The sequence below is a fragment of the Dama dama genome, chromosome 2, assembly GCF_033118175.1.
Source record: "Dama dama isolate Ldn47 chromosome 2, ASM3311817v1, whole genome shotgun sequence".
Taxonomy (NCBI): Eukaryota; Metazoa; Chordata; class Mammalia; order Artiodactyla; family Cervidae; genus Dama; species Dama dama.
Genome location: NC_083682.1, coordinates 44,941,589 through 44,962,839, shown reverse-complemented (window position 1 = coordinate 44,962,839; position 21,251 = coordinate 44,941,589). Strand labels below are relative to the sequence as shown.

The following is a 21,251-nucleotide window of genomic DNA, read 5'->3' as shown; positions in this document are numbered from 1 at the left end:
CTCCAACAACACAGGTCAAAAGCATCAATTCTTCGGCGCTCAGCTTTCTTTATAGTCCAACTCTCACAATCATGCATGACAACTGGAAAAACCATAGCCTTGACTACACGGACCTTTGTTGGCAAAGTAATGTCTCTGCTTTTTAATTCTCTGCTTTTTAATATGCTGTCTAGGTTGGTCGTAGCTTTTCTTCCAAGGAGCAAGCATCTTTTCATTTCATGGCTGCAGTCACCATCTGCAGTGACTTTAGAGCCCAAAAAATAAAGTCTGTCCACTGTTTTCCATGAAGTGATGGGACCAGATGCCATGATCTTAGTTTTCTGAATGTTGAACTTTAAGCCAACTTTTTCACTCTTCTCTTTCACTTTCGTCAAGAGGCTCTTCAGTTCTTCTTCACTTTCTGTCAGAATACTGATTATAAGATCGTTAATCAATGGAAGGTAAGAAAAGTGTCCAACTGCAGGAAATTGGAGGTGATTACTGCAGGTGCCCTGTCCTACCCCAACAGATCAGATAGGACTTTATCGACTGGATTGTCCTTAGATGACCAAGAAAGAGCAGGAAAAGAAGTTCTTCCCCGGAACTGGATCAGGAACTGGATTATGCCGTGGAAGGCCACGCCTCTTTATCAGAAAAAGTGTGCTATCCATTTCTAACTGAAACGAAACCTTTCATCCAATTTATAACATTTAAATATTTGCATAATTCCAACGATTTTAAGAACAGTGACGTTTAAAGGGTATTATTACCTTCTATACCCATAATTCACTTCTAAATAAAGTATTTTTATTTTTGTCCTTCATAAAAATGAAAATATCTGCCCTTTGAATAATGGAGATTTTTCCCAAACATAAGACAAGTAATTATCTTCAGGTAAATAAAGCCTGTTTTAGAAGACCAAGTAAATGATCTTGATAAGTATAATAGAAAGACTGTAATTTTTTTTCATTTATTTTTATTAGTTGGAGGCTAATTACTTTACAATATTGTAGTGGTTTTTGTCATACATTGACATGAATCAGCCATGGATTTACATGTATTCCCCATCCCGATCCCCCCTCCCACCTCCCTCTTCCACCGATTCCTCTGGGTCTTCCCAGTGCACCAGGCCCGAGCACTTAAGACTGTAATTTCTATACTACTACACTCAAAGTGCTTACTGGCAACATATTCTCCTAGGGAAGAAATATAAAGGCATTGCAGCAATGTAATAAGATTATTGTTAATGAAATATGTAGGAAAAATTTGTGCTTCAAAATGTTGCATCAGCTGTTAATGACTTTTTGGTCTCCCGTTCCTATTAGGCTCTTTCCATGTGCTTCTGTCTCTTTTTCTTTGAATTGTCTTGCTGCCCATTACCTTTCTTCTGGCTGCAAAGGCAGAGCCACAAAGATCTTTCAATACCCAGTGCATTTCAAATCTATCCTCATTTTTAAAGCCTAATTCTATGTGGAAAGGTGTAATTTAAATTCAATTTTAGGGTAACTTTAATGGGACATTTGCATAATACAATTCTGGCTTCTTGTAATTCAAATCGGCTTACTCCAAATAGGCTTCTCCATGGACACACATCCACCGTGCATTAAATGTTAATACACTTGAGTTACCTGGGATGAGCGTATAGAAGCACAGAGGAGTATGCTTCTCTGTGGGAAAAAGGCTGAGGTGGGATTTCATGAAGCTGTTAATTAACAATACTAGAAGACCTTGAAGTTCCACAGAATTATACATTGCTAAAACAAGCACATTTGTTACCTAATCTTTCTGTTCTAGTCTCCACTGGGCAGGCTCAGGCTCAGATAAGCTCCCTGAGGCAATATAACCACTTTTGAATAGGGTGATGTCATTGGCAAATTTCATCTTGAAATGTGGTATAAACAGTAAAGTGCAGTTAAAAGGACCTTCTCTCAATCTCTATTAGATATGCCTACAAGTACTGCTACCTGCTTTTAAATCTTCTTTCCCTTATTTCTGATGGTTGGGTGATCAGATTTATTTTTCATTACTTAACTCTTTTTTTTTTCTTACTGTCTCTCCTCTTCCATAAACCCATTATGTAAATTATTCTAAGAAGTAAAGTAGAAGAAAGCCTAGTTTTCTTTACTTACCATTCACTACAGGAAAAAATGTTTAGGAGATACAATCAGGGGTTAAGGATGGGGAACACATGTTCACCCGTGGCGGATTCATGTCAATGTATGGCAAAAACAATACAATATTGTAAAGTAAATAGTCTCCAATTAAAATAAATGAATTTATATTAAAAAAAGAAATATAATCATATATGGTGCCTGTTACCACATCAAGAAATATAACTCATATATTGACTTTTATATTATTACTATTTATATTTTAGATAAAGCTCCTCTATTTCATTCCATGGTATGTAAACTGTATACAGTGTTTATAACACTTGCTCTTCTATTAAGGTCTATTCAGCTAATCAATCTGCATCTTAATTTCAAATTTCCTGTCTGCCCACACAAACTGGAGTGGATGGTTTTAAAGAGATTTATACCTTCCAAGTGGCAGATAGTACCAAAGAAGGACTCTGTCACAGTAACTTTCCCCTAAAACAGCCACCTATACTTTGAGTTTCTCACCTCTCCTAAACATGTTTCACACTGCTGCCAAAGCTAACTTTCTAAAATAATTGTTCTGATCCTCTACTATTCCCACTGAGCCTGCACTGTATCATCACTGCTTTTGGAACTGAGCAGAACCCTGCGGGGCCTTCCTGGGACACCCTTCCCACCATGTCCTCTATCTGTCTCCTGTTTGTAGAAAACTACAGTCTGCCAGGCCTCTAATGAGTCACAAAAGCCTGGCTCAAGAATTAAGGATTTAAAGGACATGGACATGTGGAAACAAAAATAGCAGTTGGGTCAGGGCTCTGGTAAGGATTTAAGCAGTAAATCAGTCATATGGAAGTCATAGAACCATTAGTTCCTCTGAAAAGTACCTAGATAAGTATCTGATGCACATTTCCTAAGTTTATGATGCTAACCCCCCCCCCACCAAATGTCCAAAATTAGCTACTTGATGACCATGAGTACATAGATGCTGCACTCGCTGAAACCGGAGGACTCATAATGTTAAGTTCTATGATAGCACCCTGATATCTCACCATCCACCAACCAAAGAACTGGAACAAGCACATCACATACCCAAGATGCCCCTCCTCACCTTGCCTCTAAAAATGCTTCCCTGAAACCCACTGGGGAGTTTGAGTTTTTCCAGGATTAGCTGCCCCACACTCCTTGTTTCGCACCTTACAATAAACACTGCACTCTCTTTGACTACAACCTGATGTCCACAGACTGGCTTTACTGTGGATTGATGAGTAGACCCAAGTTTGATTTGGTAACACTCTCAAGATTTCTCATGGTGAAAACCCTCCAAGAGCAAACCTTAACCTCCATTCCTTTACTCATGGTGGCCTTTAGCTTAGTATTTCCTCCCGTTGGTCAGTCACTCAGTCATGTCCGACTCTTTGTGACCCCATGGACTGCAGCATGCCAGGCCTCCCTGTCCTTCAGGATCACCTGGAGTTTGTCAAACTCATGTCCATTGAGTCAGTGATGCCATCCAACCATCTCATCTTCTGTCGTCCCCTTCTCCTCCTGCCTTTCAGTCTTTCCCAGCATCAGGGTCTTTTCCAATGAGTTGGCTCTTCCCATCAGCTGGCCAAAGTATTGGAGCTTCAGCTTCAGCATCAGTCCTTTCAATGAATATTCAGGACTGATTTCCTTTAGGATGCACTGGTTTGATCTTGCTGTCCAAGGGACTCTCAAGAGTCTTCTCCAACATCACAGTTCAAATGAGCACCATCAATTCATCGGTGTTCAGTCTTTTTAATTGTCCAGCTCTCACGTTGATACACAACTACTGGAAAAATCATAGCTTTGACTATACAGGCCTTTGTTGGCAAAGTGATGTCTCTGCTTTTTAATACACTGTCTAGGTTTGCCATTGCTTTCCTTCTAAGGAGCAAGTATCTTTTAACCCTTCAAGAACAAACCTTAACCTCTATTCCTTTACTCACAGTGACCTTTAGCTTAGTATTTCCTCCTGGTTCCCATTTATTCTTTGCTAACTGGAAAACATTGTTTCCTTAAAAACCCAACTCATCTGTGACCTCTTCTTTGGAAGCTTTCCATGGTGAAACGATCATAAATATTTCCTCCTTTGTGTTTCCAAAATGTGTTATTTTCCATTATTTAGCATGTAGATTGCTTGATCTTACATCAAAATTAATTTTTTTAGCTTACTTTATTAGATTATATGGCCTTTAAGGGCCAATGTTGAGGTTTATTCTAATATCTTCCCAATAGTCCCCCACTACCACCATCCAGCATGAATAAATGCTTTATAAATATACACTGATTTCAGTTTAATTTCTAAAACTCCTAACAAAGATGAGTAATTTCATAACATTTAACTTTCACTATCTATCTGCAGGTGCTTTTATGATTATCTTTCCTTTTGTCACTGATACCTCACTCAATTTCTTTCTGACTTCATGATCTATGGCTTAGAAATCTGGTCTCCAATGTGTTACATTTTCACCTGATCAATTTTGTACCTATAATGATTTAATTAAACTACTGATTATTCACTGCTCTCTATGTCTTTATGCATTTCATATCTTGTTTTATTTATACGTGCTTGAGTACTGCTTCTACTGAAATATACTGAGTAAGAAAAGATGAATCTAAAGCAAAATGACTTTGTTATCTTTCTAAACTGTATCTAATTTCATTGATAATTTTCTTTCAAATTGAGTGTGATTTATACACACTGCCCATAGTGTGCTTTAAAGATGACCTTTTGATATGTCCCTCAATTTTGAATTTATAGCCCATGTCCAAGTAGTTCCTGCCAAAAAAAAAAAAAGAAGAAGAAGAAGAAAAAGGAAAATCGAGGAACTAGATAGATTCAAGGAGTCTTTATATTCAATGTGGCAATATAGAAACAAAAGAGAAGCCTCAACAAGGAGATGGTACTTGTAACATTTGGCGGTTTGCCCACTGAGAACCATCTTAATTAGCTTTATTACCCTCCAGAGAAACAGGCATACTACCCTGTATATAGGCACTCTGCCATCAAACAGATGGGTCTGCACAGAGATGCCAAAAAAGCACATATGAACATCAACCATGGCTCTTAACCATGTTATTTTCAGCTTATAGTACTTAAATGACTGTTGTTCTGCCAATGCCATGATTGCAGGCAAGAAGAGCAAATGTAGCAACCGCAACCACAGCAACTGTCAGGGACCTAACAAGAGGGGTTCCCATTTCAAGCTATCTCTTTGACTGTTTCTTTGAATTTTAGCTAATGAAAATGCCTAAAGGTTTAGTGTTCTGGTACCAAGTATGTAAACTCCAGGAAGCACTTTCTTTTATATACAGATAAACATTGGCAAAGAGACTAAAGTCACCATTCTAAAGGCTGATGAGCATTTTCTAGAGGCTGATTTTTGTTTCTGAAAATAAAATTTCTACTGAAAAAACAGCTACCTAAAAAAACATCTTTAGCAGTACATATCGACAAGAACTTCTAGAAGTAACACACACAAAAAAGATGTCATTTTCATCATAGGGGACTGGAATGCAAAAGTAGGAGATACATGTAACAGGCAAGGTTTGACCTTGGAGTACATAATGAAGCAGGGCAAAGGCTAATAGAGTTTTGCCAAGAGAATGCACTGGTCATAGCAAACACCCTCTTCCAACAACACAAGAGACAACTCTACACATGGACATCACCAGATGGTCAACACTGAAATCGGATTGATTATATTCTTTGCAGCCAAAGATGGAGAAGCTCTATACACTCAGCAAAAAAAACAAGACCAGGAGCTCACTGTGGCTTAGATCATGAATTCCTTATTGCCAAATTCAGACTTAAATTGAAGAAAGTAGGGAAAACCACTATTCAGGCATAACCTAAATCAAATCCCTTACAATTATACAGTGGAAGTGGCAAATAGATTCAAGGGATTAGATCTGATAGAGTTCCTGAAGAACTATGGATGGAGGTTTATGACATCGTACAGGAGATGATAATCAAAACCATCCCCACGAAGAAGAAATGTAAAAAAGGCAAAATGGTTGTCTGAGGAGGTCTTACAAATAGCTGTGAAAAGACAGGAAGTGAAAAGCAAAGGAGAAAAGGAAAGATATACCCATTTGAATGTAGAGTTCCAAAGAATAGCAAGGAGAGATAACAAAGCCTTTCTCAGTGATCAATGCAAAGAAATAGAGGAAAACAAGAGAATGGAAAAGACTGATCTCTTCAAGAAAATTAAAGATAACAAGGGAACATTTCATGCAAAGATGGGCACAATAAAGGACAGAAATGGTATGGACCTAATAGAAGCAGAAAATGTTAAGAAGAGGTGGCAAGAATACACAGAAGAACAACACACAAAAAATCTTCATGACCCAAGTAATCACGATGGTGTGATAACTTACCTAGAGTCAGGCATCCTGGAGTCTGAAGTCAACTGGGCCTTAGGAAGCATCACTACGAACAAAGCTAGTGGAGGTGATGGAATTCCACCTGAGCTATTTCAAATCCTAAAAGATGATGCTGTGAAAGTGCTGCACTCAGTATGCCAGCAAATTTGGAAAACTCAGCAGTGGCCACAGGACTGGAAAAGGTCAGTTTTCATTCCAATCTCAAAGAAAGGCAATGCCAAAGAATGCTCAAATGAACATGATTGCACTCATCTCACACACTAGCAAGGTAGTGCTCAAAATTCTCCAAGCTAGGCTTCAATGGTAAGTACGTGAACCAAGAACTCCTAGAAATTGAAACTGGATTTAGAAAAGGCAGAGGAACTAGAGATCAAATTGCCAACAGCTATTGGATCATAGAAAAATAAGAGAATTCCTGCAAAACATCTAATTCCACTTCATTGACTACACTAAATCCTTTGACTGTGTGGATCACAACAAACTGTGGAATATTCTTAAAGAGATGGGAATACTAGACCACCTTACCTACCTCCTGAGAAGCCTGTATGCAGGTCAAGAAGCAACAGTTGGAACCAGACATGGAACACCATACTGGTTCCAAATCAGGAAAGGAGTATGTCAAAGCTGTATATTGTCACCCTGCTATTTCAACTTACATGAAGAGTACATCTTGCAAAATGCTGGTCTGGATGAACCACAAGCTTGACTCAAGATTGCCAGGAGAAATACCAGTAACCTCAGACATGCAGGTGACACCATCCTTATGGCAGAAAGCAAAGAGGAACTAAAGAGCCTCTTGATGAACGTGAAAGAGGAGAGTGAAGGAACTGGCTTAAAACTCAATATTCAGAAAACTAAGATCATGGCATCTGGTACCATAACTTCCTGGAAAATAGATGGGGAAACAATGGAAACAGTGACAGACTTTATTTTCTTGGGCTCCAAAATCACTGCAGATGGTTACTTCACCTACAAAATTAAAAGATATTTGCTCCTTGGAAGAAAAGCTTGGAAGAAAAGACAAACCTACACAGCATATTAAAAAGCAGAGACATTACTTTACTTATAAAGTCCATATAGTCAAAGCTATGAGTTTCCCAGTGGTCATGTATGGATGTGAGAGTTGGACCATAAAGAAAGCTGAATGCTGAAGAACTGATGCTTTTGAACTGTGATGTTGGAGAAGACTCTTGAGAGTCCCTTGGACTGCAAGGAGGTCAAATCAGTCAATCCTAAAGGAAGGATTTAGGATTTAGGATTCAGCTGAAGCTGAAGCTCCAATACTTTGGCCACCTGATGCAAAGAGCCAACTCATTGGAAAAGACCCTGATGCTGGAAAAGACTGAAGGCAGGAGGAGAAGGCGACAACAGAGGCTAAGATGGTTGATTGGCATTACCGACTCGATGGACATGAGTTTGAGCAAGCTCCAGGAGTTGGTGGATGTCCATGGGATCACAAAGAGTCAGACATGACTGAGTGACTGAACTGAACTGAGCAGTATGTATCATTGAAACTCAAAAAGTACCACTTGTAGGTTTAAATTTTGACCATCAGATATTACTACATTTCCATTTTTTTAAGAAACTCCATCATAGACTAGCCAAAGAAATTTCTCACAACCTTAAATTTATAATCTTATAAACAAAACATAAGATTAAAGCCAATTAATATTAATGAAGCACTTATTATATACATAGCACCATGCTACGCTCTGTGTGGGATACAGTAAGACGATGGCTCTAATATCTTTGGACCTTCCATGCAGTTGTAAAGGGCATCCATGATAAGTTATATTTCAAATTTTACAATTGTTTACCAAAAGAAATTATACCCAGTTTAAGGCAGCCGGCAAGATCCTTAAAGGAGGCAAAACTTAAAATAGGCTGAGAAGAGTGGGTAGAATTTACAATCAGTTGAATAGACAGTTGTTATCTATCCTTCATGGAGGAGATAAAGATAGGATCAAAGGCAGTGAGAATCTCCAGATAATTTAAATGGCTTCTCCATGGCTTTTTGTTATCTTGTTATATAGCTTTACTTAAAATATTCTGATAATTAGCCAAATAACTAATCTTCTCAAGTGGATTTCCTACAAAGATCCTATACATCATACCTTGTGTGGGCGATGTTGTCTTTAGTTGCAGGGATGACCACAAAAACCTGTTTGCTTACGTAAGCCTGGCCAGTTCATGAGGGCTCACTACACAAGTTTCTCAATCAGAGATACCTGAGGGATTTCCAGGGTCACTTCCAACACAAACCCCCTGCTCACCCTGCTCATCTTACTTTTAACAGAATTATTTACTCCCCTCCCCCAATTCTAAGAAAAAGCAATTTCCATTCTCCTGCTCAGCTCAACAGCATCCAGTCTTGGAAGCTGAAATTTTCAAAATGCCTTAATTGGTCCACATTGTCTATTTTCCTGCAGCTGTGCTCCTCTGCTTCTTCAGTTCCACTCAGGACCAGAGCTTTCCTTTTCCCCAAGCCTCATAATCAATGATGTGTCCTCTGATTCTTCCCAGCCTTGACTTTTTCTGACGTCTTGATTCAATAAACTTCTGCTCTGAAAAGGAACTGGCTGGCCCTTATCGGTGGATGTATAAACTTTAAAGATCCTCTCCACTAACATTAAAGCTATCAACTTTGCCTTAATAATCAGAGTGTCTTTAAGTGTAAATGTCTCGCAGTAGGCATTTATCCTCCTTGGGGGAGGGAAACAATGGAATGGATTAAAATACAGTCTCTTCCCTAAATGCTAGGATTGAATTCACCTGGCAGCTCCCTACGAAAATTAAACAATAACTGCCCAACAGGCTCGTGTATGATATGTTTGAATAATGGGAAATGTTAAACAAAACGTCTGACTCACAGTAGGAACTCAGTAAATATTTAAAGAATTAGTAAATTAACTCCTTTCCTTTTACATGCTTATTGTAACCTTACAAAAACCCTGTTGCCTAGTAACTACTCAATGAAACTGCTCCTGAGCCCAAGATAGGATTATAATTTATAATTTATAAATTACGCTTTCTAAGTATATTCATAAATTATTTGCAAAATGTAGCATTCAACTTTTAACTTCTTATAGCAAATAGCGAGTCAACTGTGAATATTAGACATTTAAAAAAGGTTGTGTGAGTGTGTGGTGTGTTAGTCACTCAGTCATTTCCAACTCTTTGCAACCCCATGGACTATAGCCCACCAGGTTCCTCTGTCCATGGAATTAGGTTGTTATTCATTTATTCAGGAAATATTACTTAGACACTCTGTCAGGATTCGTGAGGTTATGCTGCAATGATAAACAGCCTGAAAGCTCAACAGCTTGAAACAGTGTTTTACTCACACTATTATTGCATATGCATAAGAGGGTTCTGCGGCAGACTCATAAGAGGGTTCTGCTGACTGTGGACACTCATTGACCAGTTTGACAGAGATTCTATCTCACCTTATTCTTCCCTGATCGCAGATGCAGAGAAAACAGAGATAGTTACGAACCAAATACCAGTTCCTAAAGCAATTTCATGGAATGCCACATGTCACACCTGACAAAATTTTATTGGTCAAAGAAAGTCATATGAATATGGATGGGTTCAGTAGACAAAGGTATATAACCCTCCACATTTGTAGTACCATAGGAAACAAATTGGGCTTCCTTTGTGGCTAAGATGGTAAAGAATCTGCGTACAATGTGGGAGACCTGGGTTCGATCCCTGGGTTGGGGAGATCCCCTGGAGAAGGGAAAGGCTACCCACTCCAGTATTTTGGCCTGGAGAATTCCATGGACTGTATAGTGTATGGGGTCTCAGAGAGTCAGACAAAACTGAGAGACTTTTACTTTCTTTCACTTTCAGGAACAAATCAAGATATAAAAAGTATATATAAAAGGCGTTACTGAAAAGTAAAACAGTCTTCTACAAGCATGCAGTAATTTACTTGGTCTGATGCACCAAGTTACAAGGTAAACAAGATGAATTTGAGCTATTGCTGATCGTTACCACCTTCTGGGAATTGGGAATCACTTTGTTTCTCTGTGTCCTCCCCACATGAAAAAATATCTGTTCAATCTACGATTGTGGATAATGATTATGACTATGTTTACTTCACAGGCGTAATCACAAAATAAACAATACTCTTTTACAATGAAGTTGAACAGAGCAAACACTTGGGTTACTAAGGCCTAAGTGTAGAGCCTATCTAGATTTTCTCCTACTCATTCATCCCAACAAGGCTCACTGTAAGAAATCGATATAGGAGACAGACTGCCTTATTAACTGCCCTTGTCATGCCCCTAAGTCCCCTCCACTTTGCTTTCATCCTCTCTACCACTCTTCCTAAAATTCTAACCAGATCTGGAAGCCTGGAAAATAGAAAACCTCAATTGCCTTCCTATCTTGTCTATGGGGATTGTCACTGAAACCAGAGGTGCTAACAAAGAAATGCAAAGTGCTGCAAAGTATCAAGTGCTACATAAATTTAAGAATGACTGTTATGATACACCCCAAGAAGTGTGTCTCTATTAATGACAAAGAGGACAGTAGAGATTTGGGAGGCATAACTTCTGACCTGATAGTTGTAAGAGTAAATATACATAGTCTGCTTTCTTCTTAAGTGAAGTGAAGTGAAAGTCACTCAGTCATGTCCGACTCTTTGCGACCCCATGGACTATACAGTCCATGAAATTCTCCAGGCCAGAATATTGGAGTGGGTAGCCTTTCCCTTCTCCAGGGGATCTGTCCAACCCAGGGATCGAACCCAGGTCTCCCACACTGCAGTTAGACTCTTTACTAGCTGAGCCACAAGGGAAGCCCTTTTCTTAAGTATTAGGTCTAATTAAGTTTTTTTCTACTTTTGTTTTAAGTTTAAGCTCCTGTTTTGTTTTGGGTATGATCCTTTCTATCAAAAGAATCACTTTGTTCTAGATTCTCCCCAAAAATGCCTATCAAGTTATGTTGGGATTACAAGCTGGGTGGAGCAACAAGGTTGACCTTACTTCAGTATTCTTGCCTGGAGAATTCCATGAACACTGGAGCCTGGCAGGCCACAGTCCATGGGGTCTCAGAGAGTCAGACAGGACTGAGTGACTTAACACTTTCAGTTTCACTTTAGAGCTGTTACTTAGGAAGCCAGACTTGGCTGAAGGCATTATGCTACATTGGGAATACCATGGGATTTGAAGTCAAGCTGACACACTTCTGAGAACAGATTCTATTGCTCATCACCAAATTTCTCACCGAACTTCAGATCTATTCTTCAAACTGGAGATAATGTCATCTATCTCATATTATCAAAGGAGTAAAAACAAAAAAAAAAGGCAATCCAATACCATAGGAAAATGCCTAGCAGAGACTCTCCCTCTCTCTGTTGGTGAATGACATGGACCCTCTTCCTGATATTTTTTATTTCCCCCTCAGATTATGTGATTTGTTTCATCTTTATCTATAGTCCCTGATTTTATATGAAATATAAAAGTTATGATTATCTCAGGAAATGCTTTAATGGGTCTATAAACAGTAGCACTAAATTATAACTGATAACCAGACTCAGGATGTTATCTCTCTCTGAGGTAATTTGAATTTTGAAAGGGGATAAAGTCTTAAAGAATAGATCTCATGTAAGTGAGTCTTTTACTTTCAACTTGTGTAACCCTGAACTAATCACTATATATCCTTGCCCATTCTAAGCCTCATATTTTTTTTTTAATTTTGTCTTGTTGTTGTTTTTAACTTTAACATGATGAACCAAAACTTGGTTTTCTTTAAAAGTAAATTCTACCAGCCCTAACCTTCTGTAGTTTTTATTGCAAAACTTCAAGTAATAATAAAAAATGAAAATAATATTTACCAAATGCAAAACCTGGGCCATGTGATTTAAAAAATCTTTAATTCTCAAAGAATTTCTGAGTCATGATTAATTTGCAAATGAGGACCTTGAGGTTTAGCAAGAGTTAAGAGGCTTGCCTCCATTGACAAGAGGAAGAGACAAATTTTAAACTCACACTCATCTAATTCTCCGGGTGGAGCAGTGGGAAAGAACCCAACTGCCAGTGCAGAAGATGCAAGAGATGAGGATTCCATCCCTGGGTCAGGATGATCACCTGGAGGAGGAAATGGCAACCCACTCCAGCATTCTTGCCTAGAAATTTCCACGGACAGAGGAGCCTGGTGGACTAGAGTCCACGAAGTCGCAGAGTCAGACACAAGTGAACAAGCACAGGCGTCTAACTCCAAAGACTTTGTTCATTTCACCAGGAAATACTCTTCAATGGGAAAGCCTTTTTGCCACCTATGAAATTACACTGTTAGGAAGTCAGTATTATCAAGACCATTTGTTTTATTGCAGTTGTCTGCACACCATCATTTATAAACTCCTAGAGAGAGATATGCATACTTTAAGTTCCAGCACCTAAGAAAACTGAGGGATCAAGTATGTTTTCTGTTGGGGTTTTCAACAGAATAGAAGACAGAAAGCGGAGGGAGAGAGAGGATGGGAGGAAGATAAGAAAGAAAGAAGCAATCATTTCTTACTAATTATGAGCTTTAGGGATCTTGCTTTGCCGGGCTGGAATAACAGCTATCTGAGAGCTATTTATAGATAGCCATTCTCTTCTATAAGCAAGATACTGTGAAATTTATTTTGAGAACTGTTTAAATTTTTTCAACTTTAATACTGTTTCCAACTTTATGACACCATACACAAGAAGGTATTTTATGCTAAAAGGAATGAGAACATTTTCCTCTATGCTTTTAGGTTCTGTATTTGAGACATGCAAATTAAACTGGCAAAAGACAGTTTAAGAGGAGAAAGGCATACATATTTTATGTACATGGAGACTCTACAGAAAAGAAGTGAAAACCCAAAGAAGTGGTTAGGCTGAGGGCTTATCTATCATTTTAAAAAGAGCAACACGGGTGCGGGACGAGCAGTGAGAGGCTTCGGAGGCCACCAACGTGCCTGAGGCGGCACCAACTCAAGAGTGTCCCAAGGTACCTGGGCTACCTGGAGCCAGCAAGCGTTTCCAGGCACCCAAATCTACTGAAAACTTCTGTGTCTGCCATTTGGATACTGGGGACATGCTAAGGGTCTTCTGGTTCAGAACTGGGAGAAAAGCTGAAGGCAACTATGGATGCTGGAAAACTGGTGAGTGATGAAACGGTCACGGAGCTCATTGAGAAGAATTGGGAGATCTCTCCATGTAGAAATGGTATTCTTCTAGATGGCTTCCCTCAGACTGTGAGGCAGGCAGAAAGGCTTGGTGACCTCATGGAGAAGAGGAAAGAGAAGCTTGATTCTGTGATTGAGTTCAGCATCCCAGGCTCTCTGCTGATCCAGAGACTCACAGGAAGGCCCCAGAGTGGCCATTCCTACACAAGGAGTTCAACCCCCTTAAGGCGTCCACGAAAGATGGTATCAGAGGAACCCTTGATCTGCTGATCAGATGATAATAAGAAAGCCTTGAAAATCCACCCCAAGACCTACCACACTGAGACCACCCATTGGTGGAGTAAGACAGTAAAGGGGCTCCGCTCTGCCATCCACGCATCCCAGACCCGTGATGTCCTCTTTGCAGCATCCTAGCAGCCTTGTCCAAAGCCACATCCCAGAAACAGAAGGCCAGGCAAGACCACATCGCTCGCTGCTCATCACCGCATGGCCTGGTCCCTGCCCGTAGGTGCTGGGCAGATGGGAGGGTGGTCAGGGTAAGGCTGGAGGGGAGGAGATAGAGGGTGCAAGATGGGAAGAGCGTCAGTGCTGCGGTGAAGCAATTTCTTTCACATGAAGCCAGAGTCTTAAAAAGTATAGACAAAGGGGAAAATTAATTTTTAAAAACACTAACTGGACGGTATAGGTAGAAACAGAGATGTAGTATTATTTCTAAGGAATCACATTTTCATTTACTCTGGACTGGTGACAATATTTCACAAAGCCAATGCCCTAAGACTTCAGCTTTTATCAGAGCCTCCTGCCAACCCAGGTGTGCGGGAAGTCACACTGTTGCCTTGCAGCTTGGATCAGGGTGGAAGTTGACAACTAACCCTGGTTCCGCATAGCGTGAGATCAAAACGTCATCTTCACATTTGAAAGGGACACAGAGTGTGTTCCTGGGGACAGTGGCTCAGCTAATCCAGTTTCCTGGCATCAGGTGGGACAGGCTGGTGTCTCTCCTTCCAACTCACCACTGATTTGCCAGCCCACCTGCCCTCGTGGGTAAGCTCACAGCAACCACCCAGCGTACATCACAGTCCTACATTCTTGCCTTCTTCCATCCACGTCGTGCGAAAAGACCCTTTTTAACAAATAAGCAAGTATCCTAAGCAACATCATCCGAAGATTGTCCTTTTCATCCTCAAATCGTGTGACTGACATCACTGACAGCACTGGGATGTATCATTTTTCAAGGAGGTATTTTCTTAACTGTCCAAATGCTGCCTTGTTTGGTCCCTAAATCAATAAAGTGTGCTAGAAGTTTGTGTTAAAAAAAGAAAAAAAGAGCAATAAGTTGTGGAAGACGACTAGGAAATGTATGGTAAGTAAGGGCTGTTTAGCAAGAGGTGTCCTACAGACTCATTTTAGTGCTATCTTAGGTCTTCCTGATATGGGACAGGGAACACTTTTACACATGGAAATGTATATTACCTTCATAAGGGGAAATTTATGTCCTTCTTTCAGTCAGAAGGGTGGAGGGCAGCAAGCTTCTGTTTGCTGTTTTTCAATTGCCTTGGATTCAAAATAATCCTTATGACAAAATGACATTTTTTTGGAGGGTGGAATATTCTGATCCCCTTCAATGCCAATAAGGTTTTGGAATATTCGAAAAGGTATTGGAAAAGAACAACAAAGTCTATTAGAAAGTCTAGAGAGAATGGGTGTAAGGAAAGGCTTTCATTCTCTGTTGCTTGCTATGTTGAGTATACACTTTCTGTATCAAAGTTATTTAAAATAATATATCCCTCAATTTAGCAACTGGAGAAGACAATGGCAACCCACTCCAGTGCTCTTGCCTGGAGAATCCCAGGGTCGGGGGAGCCTGATGGGCTGCCGCCTATGGGGTAACACAGAGTCGGACACGACTGAAGTGACTTAGCAGCAGCAGCAGCAATTCAGCAACCCTACTTCCTGGAATATATTTAGAGGCAATAACCAGATACTTACACAAATATGTGTCTGTATATTGTTAATAAAAGTCAATTTTATAATAGTAATAAACTAGGGGGAAAACTAAATGTACATCTATATATGAATGGATAAAGTATTATGGCCAAACTATGAACCAGGTATCTACAATATAGATCTTTATTTACTGGCATGACAGATGTTTTTGTCATATCATTTAATGAAAACATTATAAAATATATATATATATATATATACACACAGCATGACAGTGTAAATTTTACATTAATAATATCTGTCTATGCAATTTTATTGGGAGATATCTATATTCACCAACAACTAGCCATGGTAATCTTCAGTTCATTTTACTTTTTAATATTATGTTAGTTTTTCATGATTTATAGGTGTTATTTTTATTATTGGGAGAAAAAGCTATTTTAACTAGGAAAAATGTGTTTTGAAATATTAGGAAATATGAAAAAAATTTGATGAATTTTTAATAAAATAAACCTTGGGAGATTTGAGAATAATTGGATTCACAGTAGTCTCCCCTTATCTGCAGGGGTTAAATTCCAGTACACTCAAATGTTTGCGTGAAACCTCAGACAGTACATAACCCTATGTATACTGTTTTTTCCTATACAGACATGGCTATGATAAAGTTAATTTATAAATTAGGCACAGTAAGGGATTATCTGAATTGCCAGCATCACTGCTCTTAAGCTTTGGGACCATTATTAAGTAAAATAAAGGTTCCTTGAACAGGACCACTGTGATACCACAATGGGTCTGATAACTGAGATGGCTACTAAGTGTCTACCTCACATATACAGCATGAATATGCCAGACAAAGAAATAATCTCAAGTGGAATGAAGCAGGATGGTGCAAGATTTTATCCAGCTACATAAAATTTGTTCAATTTAAAATACAAATTATTTACTTCTGGAATTTTCCATTTAATCTTTTCAGACCAAAGTTGATCACAGGTAACTGAAATCATGGAAAACAAATCTGTGAATAACAATGGAATACTGTAAAAAGTTTTGGGATTCCCAGGTGGCACTAGTGGTAAAGAATCCACCTACCTAGGCAGAAGACATAAAAAACATGGTTTTGATCCCGGGATAGGGAAGATCTCCTGGAGGAGGGCATGGCAACCCACTCCAGTATTCTTCCCTGGAAAATCCCAGGGACAGGGAAGCCTGGTGGGCTACAGTCCATAGGGTCACACAGAATTGGACAGGACTAAAGTGACTTAGCATGCACAAACACTCTTTAAAGGATTTAGGTATGTTCTCAATATCAACAAGAACTTGAAATATTGCCACTGTATAACCCACAACTCTGAAAAACAGATCAATTTCACAGTACATGTCCATAGGGAGAGAGCAGAGTGTCAGAACAATGGGGAAAACTCTTGACCTTCAGCTCCATCCTCTTTCCTAGTTCGCATGTGCATGCCTAAGTTGCTTCAGTTGTGTCTGGCTCTTGTGACGATACGGACTGTAGCCCACCAAGCTCCTCTGTCCATGGGATTCTCCAGGCAAGAATAAGGAGTAGGTTGCCATGCCCATCCCCAGGGGATCTTCCCAACCCAGGGATGGACCCGAGTCCCCTGTGGCTGCTCCCTTGCACATGGATTCTTTACCACCGAGCCACTGGGGAAGCCCTCTAGTAAGTTTATAGAATATCAAATAAAATCCCATCACATGGGTTAATCAAATGTTTTGCTATTAAATGAAAGTCCAGGGACTTTGCTGGTGGTCCAGTGGTTAAGACTCTGAGCTCCCAGTGCAGAGGACCCGGATTCAGTCCATGATCAGGGAACTGAACCCCACACGCTGCAACTAAGAGTTTGCATGCCACAACTAAAAATCCTGCATCCCACTACTGACCTTGTGCAGTCAAATAAATAAATATTAGAAAAAAGCAAGTCTAATATAGTAGTTTCCAACATTGCTCTTCAACTAGGATGTGATTTTTACCTTGTGATGCATTTTGAAAAAGTTGATCTCTCTGTCATGACAATGGTGTGAACAAAATTGACCTACTCCTTGGGGTTGTAAGTAGGAAATTTGAAAAACAACAGCAATAACATTAAAAAATCATTCCAAATTTTATTTGTAAGAGTGGAATTGTGTAAGTGTTTTGTAAAACCTCGTCTATAGCCCAGCCTACAGGAAGGTTTAATTTTCTCCATGATGTTTGCTCTGGATCTCAGGCATGGTCCTACTCCTTTCCCTGTCATTTTATTATGTGTGTGTTCAGTCGCTCAGTTACGTCTGATTCTGTGACTCCACGGACTGTAGCCCGCCTGGCTCCTCTGTCCATGGAATTTTCCAGGCAAGAATATTGGAGTGGGTTGCCATTTCCTACTCAAGGGGATCTTCCTGACTCAGGGTTGGAACCCACGTCTCCTACATTGACAGCTGGGTGCCACCTGGGAAGCCCAGCATGGAAATCCAGGTTAAAGACCCCAAAACAAACAGACTTAGAAACATTCAATCAGGTTACCTATTTTATTTCTTTTAAACAAAATAAAATCTTTACAAGAATGTTAGCATAAATATCAGCATCATACTTCTTAAAGCCACAGAAACGTTGAGAGCTGAAAGGCATCCTGTGCTCAACATGAGCTCAATCGCTTCAGTCATGTCCGACTCTTTGTGACCCCGTGGACCATACCCCTCCAGGCTCCTCCGTCCATGGGATTTCCCAGGCAAGAATACTGGAGTGGGCTGCCATGTCCTTCTCCAGAGGATCTTCCCCACCCAGGATCGAACCCGCGTCTCCTGTGGCTCCTCCACTGGCAGGCAAATTCCTTACCACTGAGCCACCAGGAGGCCATGGAGAGTGTCAGAAATTTATGGTGGTGCTTGCTTTGGCAGAACATATACTAAAAATTTATAGTAAATGAGACATCAATATAAAGTGTAAATCTCAGAAGAACTTCTTTGCCATTGCACAAGTCCCAGTCATCGTCCACAGTATCCTCTTATCAGGCCACTTTTTCTTAAAGTAAGTATTAATAATTTCTGTCCTCACCCTTTACGTCAGCACTTCCAGGATTTCTCGTCCTGGAATCTTACCCTTGCCCATGCCCTCCCCAATGTGGGGTTGAACCGTCAGAGTGCTGGCAGAGTCAATCTTCCCCTCAATTGGTTGTTCCTGTCAAGCTGTTGTTAGCGGAGGAGTCTGCTTTTTCTCTGTCTCCTCCCTTAGTCACTGTGAAATGAAAACAATATGAGACTGGCTGGTTTCCATTGCTCTGCTTTCTTCATTCTGAAACAATGTATTGCTTTTCTGACATATAGAGCTCCCGTGGAAAGCATATATGCCTGTATCTTAAACTTCTTTTGGCTATTTGTTCTTGCTGCTTGGTCATTAAGTTGTGTCTTAATGTAACCCCATGTTTTGCAGCATGTCAGGCATCCCTGTCCTTCATTATCTCCTGGAGTTTGCTCCGATTCATGTCCATTGAGTCAGTGACGCTATCTAACCATCTTATCCTCCGCTGCCTCTTTCCCTTTTGCCTGCAATCCTTCCCAGCATCAGGATATAATGCAGTTCAATACTGAGGCATATATTGACTTAAATTAAACTAGTTGTTTATTAACTTCATCTATTTCTGTGGAGGTTTTATATAATTTAACTGAAACTTAACTCTCCTTTCCCAAATATTGTTTTAATAGGACAAGAATCTTTGGGGGCGATTTTAAATTGATTCAAAATACTTTACATTTTAATAATTAAACAGTACTTTCCACAAAGTGAATTTAGGATCTTGCCCTAGTCTCTGAAGAAAAATCCTCAGAGGAACTTAATTAAAGGTAACCTATTTCCCATATATTACACAAAATTTAATTAAAGAATCAATCTCTGCTTTTGACTCAAAGGGATTGGGCCAAAAGAATTAAAAACCCACATATCTTAAAAAAAAAAAAAAAAAGTCTAAAACTTGATGCTTTGTATTCACCAGAAAACTACATTTTTTTCTCTTTTTTGATATACATTATCAAAATAAAACCATTCAGGGCAGTAGACCAATTTCACATTACTATTACAACATCTATACCACGAGGTATTGTTGTTGAGTCCTTTTGTTGTCAGTTTAAATATGAAGAAATCGGGCTTCCCTGGTGGCTAGGTGGTAAAGAATCTGCATGCTAATACAGGAGACACAGGTGTGATCCCTGGTCCAGGGAGATCCCACTTGCCGGGGAGCAACTAAGCCTGTTCCCCCACACTGCTGAGCGGCTAGAGGCCGGGGCGCCCACCGAGGCCCACGTGCCCGAGAGCCGGGCTCTCCAGCAAGAGACGCGCCCACAGCAAGAAGCCGCACCCCGCAGCGCCAATGCCCTGCCCAGGGCAACAGAGGAAGCCTGCAGAGCAAGGAAGGCTCACCACCGCCAAAACAAACAGAATGTTTAAAAAATACGTAACTATGAAGAAATTAAATCAAATTGGATCAATAAGTTGGCTAAAGTCACCAGTATACACAGCAGAACTAGAGATTCTAATGTAAAACCAGGAATCCTCCCATTACATCAGTACCCAAGAGAGTCACCTACCATGAGAAATCGGTCTGTAATATTTGTCCGGATGGGACTCCACAGAATATGAGCCGGCCAACAATATGTAGATTCTAACTCACTGTCATCTGAGTTACAAGTTTAATCATCAGATCTCTTGGTCTGTGCCCAACACAGCTAACTGCCTTGTGCTACTTATTCTACTTCTTTATTCCTCTGCCATTTAAGTTTCTAAATGTTCAAATACTTTTCAGTTTCATCTCCCAATATAACCAGCTTTCTAACTCCTTTGTAAATTAAACCTTCAGATAATGCATCTCATTCTAGTAGCTCTGGTCTCCATGCAGGTTTCTTTCCAAAGAATATACTATCCCTTGCAGTCTTAACCTGACAGTGAACTTGAGTAGGAGGAAAAATGATACTTACTTCTTTAAAATATATACAAATTTCTGCATATTTGAATATGTGCAAGTTCTTAAATTTTAATAATTCTTTGAGGGAAAATTTTTATTTTTCAAAAAAACACTTAATTTCATCTTAGTTGTAAGCCAGTGTTCATCATGGTAGGAATATTGGGGAGCTGGAGAGAAAGAAAGCATTGCTCAATATATATGCGAAAGAAATAAAAGAAAGAAAGGCAGAGGAATACATTTTTCACTTATTGAAAAACATTTTTTGAGCACCTACTGTGTGAGACACCATGTATTACTTTATAGAACACTTAGGAAGCAAATTACTTTCAAAAACATTGTCTAATTCAATAGTAATTAATATATCAAAATTTGAATATTTACTAATGGATAAAATCTTTTAATGTTACCTTATTAGGGTTCCTAGATTCAAAATTGATATAGGGAAAAAATAAATCTTAACAGATAATGAAGTTTGCAAAAAGAGATTGCTAAAGCTGAGCTCTTGAAACTGGATCCCGGCAAACAATTCTCAGAGGTATAAGGTACAGCTGTGCATTCAAACCTGAAATCACTACATCAGCTAATTTTAGACTATATTTATCAGTAATAATGGTATGTCATTGTTCTCATTTTTTCATTCTATATTACCCATAATTCCTGCTGTGACAGCTAAATTGTTCTCAAATTTACCATAGTCAAAAAAGTTTA

The 21,251-nt window shown here is 39.5% G+C and overlaps 1 pseudogene; it reads left to right on the top strand.

Annotated features, from left to right (window-relative positions):
• The window catches only part of LOC133068775 (adenylate kinase 2, mitochondrial-like), a 35,836-nt pseudogene extending 15,807 nt beyond the window's left edge, over window positions 1-20,029 (top strand).
• The last annotated feature ends 1,222 nt before the right edge of the window (window positions 20,030-21,251 follow it).